The sequence below is a fragment of the Orycteropus afer genome, unplaced genomic scaffold (assembly GCF_000298275.1).
Source record: "Orycteropus afer afer isolate SDZICR_OR568_19922 unplaced genomic scaffold, OryAfe1.0 scaffold00813, whole genome shotgun sequence".
NCBI lineage: Eukaryota > Metazoa > Chordata > Mammalia > Tubulidentata > Orycteropodidae > Orycteropus > Orycteropus afer.
This window is the reverse complement of record NW_006922400.1, coordinates 523,481-531,872: the sequence shown is the minus strand read 5'-3', so window position 1 is coordinate 531,872 and position 8,392 is coordinate 523,481.

Here is an 8,392-nt window from a genome sequence, read left to right as displayed (position 1 = left end):
CGATGCCAATGGAAGCAGCAGTCAGGACATTAGACAACGTGTAGCACTGGGCAGTTCAGCCATGAAGGAACTGTTTCAAGTGCTGAGGAACAGGGATGTCTCCTTGAGGACTAAGTTGCACCTGACACCAGCCATGATATTTTCAATCACCTCGTATGCATGTGAGAGCTGGACAATGAATAAGGAAGACCAGAGAAGAGCTGATGCTTTTGAGTTGTGGTGCTGGTGAAGAAGGCTGAAAGTACCATGGACTGCTAAAAGAACTAACAGATCTGTCCTGGAGGAAGTGCAGCTGAAATGCTCCTTGGAAGCGAGAATGGCCAGACTTTGTCTCATCTACTTTGGTCACGTTGTCAGACGGGACCATTCCTGGAAGGAGGATGTCATACTTGGTAAGGTGGAGGGTCGAGGAGAGAGGGGAAAGCCTTCAAGGAGATGGATTGACATGGTGGCTGCTATAATGGGCTCAAGTATAGCAAGGATCATGGAGCTGGTGCGGGATTGGGCGGTATTTTGTTCTGCTGTGCATGGGCTCACTATGAGTCAGAAGTGACTCGTTGGCACCTAACAACAACAACAACCTCTCCATGTCTAGGAGATGTCAATGTGAGTGGAACTTGACTCTACGGCAGTGAGTTTTCTCCATGTCTACCACCCCAGACTTACTTCAGGCTTTCATCTCTGTGATATAAAATTCTGAGAAGGCTTCTAATTCCACTCTCTTTCTCCACTTTTGTTTTTTGCAATCAGTTCTCCACAGAGTACCTTGTGATCTACCTAAAACTCAAACTCAGATATGTTGTCTCCTATTTAATAGCTGTTGGAGGCTTAAATTCTCACAAAGCTTTGGGGACCAAATGGCCAGTGAGGACTAATGAGCTTGAGGCTATAAGTTATTTCAATGTTTTAGAAACATGTCCAGCTGTTTGGTGTGTACCAACTGCACACAGTGTACTGTTTACTATAAATGCCTTTCCTCATACCTTTCCCCATAGCCCAACATGGCTAACTCTATGCATCCTTCAAAACTAGCTCAGGTGTCTCTTCTTCTAGGAAATCTTTCTGGTACTTCCCTCAGATGCCTTGTTTATATGCCTTCTAAGTACTCAATGAAAATATCTCTCTTTGCATTTTCCATATTAATAGTATGAACACTATGGTTGTGAGCACCTTGAGGACAGAGATCATGCCTCACAGTCATGTTGTGCAAAACCTGACATGTAGTTGAGCCTTGATACGTATATGTTGAAGGTTATTTTGAAGGAGTGGTTGGGTGCCTGGGAGGATCTGAGGCCTGGATAAATAATTCTATTTCAGTCCATATTCCCTTTGCTTTGAAAGGCTGAAAGGTGGAATAAATGGACTTTGAAAATGTGGATAAACTTCTATCTAGTCTTTTTAGCATCTGCTGACAAAGCCACCCTCTTCCCATGAAGTTATACCCTGATTTACTGCCTCATGGGAGCATTCTGAGTGAATGCCTAGGCATCTTCAAGGCTTGACCTAATTCTAAGTGTTGGATCCTGCATTTAGAAATCGTGGGTGAAGATTTTAATCATCTGGATGTGCAATAGATATTTGTTTACCGATTATTTCCTGTTTATTACATGAAATTTGAGACTGATTACAATAAGAAAACATAAAATCTAAGCAGAAATAGAGGGGCTGAAGAAAATCACACAATATGTAGAAGATAAGAGACAACATAATTGCTTTATTCATTCATTTGCCAAATATTTGTTGGGTATTGCCTCTAAGTTTCTTGGGAAGTTAAATCAACAAGGGGGATATGAACAATTATAAAATTATTCTTATTACATAAGAAGAAAGATGTAAGTTCCTTTAGAAAAGTAAAGTTTTCTCTAGTACTAAATTCTAAGAAAAACTGAGTACACAGCATTTGACGTAGAAGTCAATGAATCAGAAGACAATGTCCTTCCATCTTCTTTTGGTGTTCCTTGCATCATTCAATCTTTTGGCCTTAGAATCTTTCAGTATTGCAACTCGAGGCTTATTCTGATATAAGAATTAGATAGAGTTGGCTGTTTGAGCAAATTCTAAACAGACCAGAGACTGACACACATATAGCAAACATATGTACCTAACTAATATATTTAGTGGTAGTTATCCATGAGTCACAATCAACTCGATGGTAAATAATAGCAACAGCAGTGAGAGAACACAAGATTTGAAATAAAGAGACCTGGGTCTGTCCGAGTCCCATCTAATTGAGTAAGTTCTTTGTCCTTCTTTGTGCCTCCATCTATAAACTGATCACCACAATGATCATTCTTTCCCTCCTGCTGCAGTGTTGTTATGAGAATTAAACATAGTTACACATGGAAAATGCTTTGTAAATTATAAATTCTTATGGAAATGCTGTTTCTATGATTATGAACCTAAATAAGAACTTTTCCTTATTTCTGAACTCCAGGATCTCATATCCTCACCATAGTAGTAGGCAAACAACATGTGTTTACTAATGTAATAGAAAAAAATGAGGGAGGGCAAAACATGCCCCTGGAGATTATTTGATTATTCAAATTTTATTAAGTTATTAAATTTTTGGCTTCTGAGTTTCCAAACTAGTTACTATCTCTAGAGGCAAAGGGTAATGGAAAAGAAAACAAACTGCAACTTGTTTTATGCAGAGGTTGGAGGAGCTCTTCATGAATGATAGAGAATAGTCCCATGCAACAAGAGTCCCTTAGCCTGAGGTCAGCTTTCTCATTAAATAAAAAAGGAACTGAGAAAATCTAGTGGTCAGTGTAAAAAGCAAGCTGATATAAAGGTTTTTTAAAATAGTGTTTTTTTTTTTTTCTGGCATATAAAAGAAAAACTGTTTATTATAGAAAATTTGAGCTATATATAAAAAAGAAAATTAAAATCATCCATAATTTGCACATTCAGAGGTAGTCATTTTAAACATTTTTATTATTATCTTCTAGTGTTTTTGTTTTTTAATGTGCAATGGATACACACATAAATATTTCTATATATACATATATATATGTTTATGTATATGTATATGTGTATATATATATATATATACACACACACAGCCTGCAAAAACCCAAACCCATTACTCTCAAGGCAATCTCAATTTATAGTGATCCTGTAGGACTGAATACAACAGTCCCATAGGGTTTCTAAGGCTGTGAATCTTCAGGAAAGCAGACTGCCACTTCTTTCCCCAGTTGAGCAGCTGGTGGTTTCAAACCCCCGATGTAGCAAACAAGAGCTTTAGCCACTGCACTATCAGGGCTCTTTTGTGCCACCAGGTTGTAATTTTGTAACCCTTAATCACAATATAAGGGAGCCCTGGTGGCACAGTGGTTAAAGAGCTCAGCTGCTAATCAAAAGGACAGCCTTTAGAACCCATCATCAGCTCTATGGGAGAAAGATGTGGCAATCTGCTTCCATAAAGGTTGTAGCTTTGGAAATCCTATGGGGAAGTTGTACTCTGTCCCACAGGGTTGCTGTGAGTTGAGAACAACAATGGCATTGGGAATCACCATATGATTAAGTGCTTTTTTACAAAATGATTTGTATTACTCCCAAACAATTCAATAAAATCAACAGTAATATTAATGACCCACCAGCCACTTCTCGGAAGGAAGGTTGGGCAATCCTACTTCCGTAGTGATACTGCCTCGGAAACCCAAGGAGGGGTCGCTATGAGTCAGGGCTGACTTGACGGCACATAACAACAACAACAACAACAACAAGGTTTCCTGAGCACGTGTTGTGACCTAGAGCTTTATATACTTACAAAACTTATTTAATCTTCACAATAATTATGCAAAGTAGAGTTATTCCCATTTTAACATGAGGAGGCTAAGGCTTACAAATTTAAGTAACTTTAAAGCAGTATGTGACTTGAAACCAGATTTGATTCACTCCAAACACTAAGGTCTTAGCCACTATGCTCTACCGCTTCATCTCTGGATATAACATGGTGAATTTAATCCATTTTGTACTCTTAAATTTTTAGGTAGTTGATGGCAAACAACAACAACAACAACAACAATTCTATGCTATTAAACATATACAGTGATTGCTTTATTTGTAGAGAAATCTATATGCATGGAGAGATTATCTCTTTAATAGCGAGAAGTGAAAATGTTTAGTCAAAAGAATTGCTATTTTTTAAAAAGCCTTTTTTTATACTCCTTGCTAATTTGCCTTCTAGAAAGATTGCAACAATTTAATAATTTCTTAAAACCTTCTCTAGATATTGTCTGTTCTTTGATCCTTGGCAAAAAGTTTCCAAGGTGTGCCCAGGAATGTCATAATCCTATAGTTTAGAGAGGAGCTCTGGTAGCGTAATGCCTAAGGCACTTGACTGCTAACCAGAAGGCTGGCAATTCAAACCCACCACCCACTACTTGGAAGGAAGGTTGAGCAATCTACTTCTGTAGTGATGCTGCCTCGGCAACCCAAGGAGGGGTCGCTATGAGTTGGATCCAACTTGACAGCACATAACAACAACATAGTTTTGAGGGAATAGAAGATTTTCCTTTTGGAAAATTTGGCAGACAGGTCTTGAGTACATTTACATGATATTGCATCTTAGATATTAAATCAATAAATAGTTTGAGGATGGTTGGAACCCTAAAATCAGAGCAGATATTGAAAATTTACATTAGCCAGAGCTCTTTACCCAGATTTATTTAAGAACTTAAAGTAAATCAATATTTAGAGGAGGATTTGTTCTGTTTTAGCCTGAGGGGAATATTAATGGCTCTGCATCTTCTTTGTGATGTATTACATTATATACATATACACAGACTTGACAGGAAAAAATGATTTTCAATGTCATTTTGAATTCTAGGAGATGTGAATCATGACAATACTATTTGCTTTTAACAAGGCATCTCTTTTCTTTCCAATGTCTTTTAGATTGAGGTTGAAGTTGAAGGACCAGCAAGCCAGTGCTAAGTATAAGTCAGAGAGAACTAAAAGTCAATGACATTTAGAGATATGAGGCATTGGGAGTCCCAGAATATGGATTTTAGCCCCAACTCCTTATTTCTTAATTCTTAAACTCTTTTGACTATGTTGTCTATTTATAAAATACATTTTGAACAAATTAGTGGCTTTTAAACTGCTACTGGAATTCTAATATTTGATTCCAATTTTATTAATTTTTTTTTTTTTTTTTTTTAAGAAACTACAGGCAGGCTCTGGGTTACAAATGTCTGGCTTACCAACAACTCACACTTACCCTTGAATGTTATATAAATTTCCCCTGGCTTCAAAAGGGAATAAACCAGATCCTACTCACAACAATATAATCACCTTCACTTGCTGTATATATAGCTTTAAAATCATTTTCAAGGCTCTGAGCCTTTTTCTTGAACTGAAAACCAAAAAACCAAATCCACTGCCATTGAGTCAGTTTTGACTCATAGGGACCTTATCAGGACAGAGTACAACTGCCCCATACGGTATCCAAGCCTGTAAATCTTTATGGAAGCAGACTGCCTCATCTTTCTCCCACAGAAACTGCTGACCTTTTGGTTAGCAACTGAATGCATTAACCACTATGCAACCAAAGATCCTTCTTGCAATAAATCCAAGAACCAAACTCACTGCCATCGAGTGGATTCCAATTCATAGCTATCCAATTGGGTTTCTAAAGATGTAAATCTTTATGAAAGCAGACTGCCTCATCTGTCTTTTGCAGAATGGCTGGTGGGTTCAAACCACCAACCTTTGCTTAGCAGTCAAATGCCCCACCCATTACACCACCAGAGCTCCTTTATTGCACTCAAGCCAAACCAAACCAAACCAAACCAAACCAAACCAAACTCACTGTGGTTGAGTTGATTGTGACTCATAGCAACTCCTCCTTGGGTTTCCGAGACAATTATCTCTACAGAAGTAGATTGCTCAGTCTTCCTTCCAAGGAGTGGCTGATGGGTTTGAACCACCAGCCTTCAGGTTAGCAGTCAAATGCCTTAGACACTACGCCATCAGAGCTCCTTTACTGAACTCAAGTAAGGCTAAATAAGAACTATATGTACCTGTTCTGACTTAACTACAAATTTCACTTAAAGACGTAAAGACCCAGTTAAGAAAGGCTGTGGTTCATAACGTGGGGACTGACTGAAATGAGATCCATTCCTAAGTGTGTCTTTAAGAATTTGTAGGTAAGTCAGGAGGTGCATATGGTTCTTATTTTATTTATTATATATGTATTTATATATTTTACTTTCATGCAAGAAAAGGCTGGAAGGCTTTTCAGTAATTGAAAAGCCACACATGCAGTAAGTAAAAGTGATTGTGATGAAGAATTTTTTGCAAGTAGGAGTTGGTTCGTTTATTTTCAAAGTGAAGGCAAATTTACATAACACTAAAGGGCAAGGAGCAGTTGTCCATAAGTCAGATATCCATAACCTGGGGACTGAGGTATGTATCTTCTTGAAAATTCTGTGGATTTCCTCAAAATTCAGGCGTAGGTCCATTCACTGGAAATATAAGTGAATACACAGATTACCATTAAAGAAATGACAAGCAAGACTTATGTACTCCTGTTTGACCTGATTCCATTCTTAGTGTGTGATGATTAAGGTTATGTGTCAATTTGGGTAGGCTGTTATTTTCAGTAGTCTGGCATGTATTATATAATGATCTTCCATTTGTAATCTAATGTGAGCAGCCAATCAGTTGAAAGGGAAGTTTGCTTGGTGGTGTGGCCTGTATCCAATATACAGTTGTGTGTCATTTAATGTCCACAATACTGTGAAATAGAACATTATATGATTGAATATTGTGCAAACACCATATTGCATACAGGCAGTCCCTGGGTTATAAATGCGTTCTGTTCCTAAGTTTGTCTTTAAGTCTAAGTTGTATGTTGTATGTAAGTTGAAATAGTATGTTGTTGTTGTTAGGTGCCATAGAGTCTGACCTGACTCATAGTGACCCTCTTGGGTTTCTGAGGCGATATCGCTATGGAAGTAGATTGCCCAACCTTCGTTCCGTGGAGTGGTTGGTGGGTTTGAACCACCAGCCTTCTGGTTAGCAGTCAAGTGCCTTAGGTACTACACTACCAGAGCTCCTATAGTTAGGTATAGTTCATATCTAATGTCAGTTAATCAGATATTTATCTTAGTATATAGTGTACCTTTCTATGTACAAAAAATATTAAAGAAACACTTCCAGATACACTAAAACATATTTAACATAATAATACACTACTAATAATACTGTTTTGATGTGTGTTGCAAAGGAACACCCATTTATTATTATGAATCATTGTATGTACCTCAAATTTTTAATATAATCGGCTTTACATGGACTGAGAACATGGACCGATATGTGGTTGAAGATTGCCCAAATGGATGTTATATACCACATGGTTATATACATGGGTGTTCTAGCAAAACTTGCCCTCTCTTGATCTTCCATCTGACTCCTCGTCCTCTGACCTCTGGTTCTTGGGACATGAGTCAGCAGCCTGCTTTCTGACATGCAGATTTTGGGATCGGCCAGTTCCCACAGACTCATTAGCCAAGAGCTAACATCTGCAAGCATGTGAATCAGGAGCAACCTCCAGTCTGATGCCTGACCCATAAATTTGGGACTTGCTGGCCTCAACAACTGCATGAGCCATATTTTGTATGTATATGCTTAGCTGGTTTTACTCCTCTAGAGAACCTAGCCTAAGACACTGTGTAATCATCAATGGTACCATCATCCTAAGGGACCATCATCCTAAGGGACCACTTTCTACTTCTCTCAATAAAGCATCTGGTACCCAGTACCCACTGCCATCAAGTCAATTCTGACTCATAGCAACTCTTTAGGACAGAGTAGAACTTTTCCATAGAGTTTCCAATGCTGTTTATCTTTACAGAAGCAGACTACCACATCTTTCTCCCGTGGAGCAGCTGGTGGCTTTGAACTATCGGCCCTCTGTTTAGCAGCTGAGCGCTTTAACCACTATACAACTTGGGCTCCTAAAGCATATAGTGGCATGCTTTAATGATTATTTTTCATTTTGCATGCTCATTATCTGATCTTTATAATAAAGTTATTACATATTTTGTGTGCTTTGTGTTTTGCTTTTATATTCATATATATATATATATATGTTGTTGTTGTTGTTAAGTGCCGTCGAGTCGTTTCCGACTCATAGCGACCCCATGCACAGCAGAACAAAACACTGCCCTATCCAGCGCCAGCCCCACAATCCCTGCTATACTTGAGCTCATCATTGCAGCACCCTATCAATCCATCTTGTTGAAGGCCTCCCCCTCTTTCATCGACCCTCCACCCTACCAAGCATGACATCCTTCTCCAGGGATGGTCCCTCCTTACAACATGACCAAAATAGGTGAGACGAAGTCTGGCCATTCTTGCTTCCAAGGAGCATTCTGGCTGC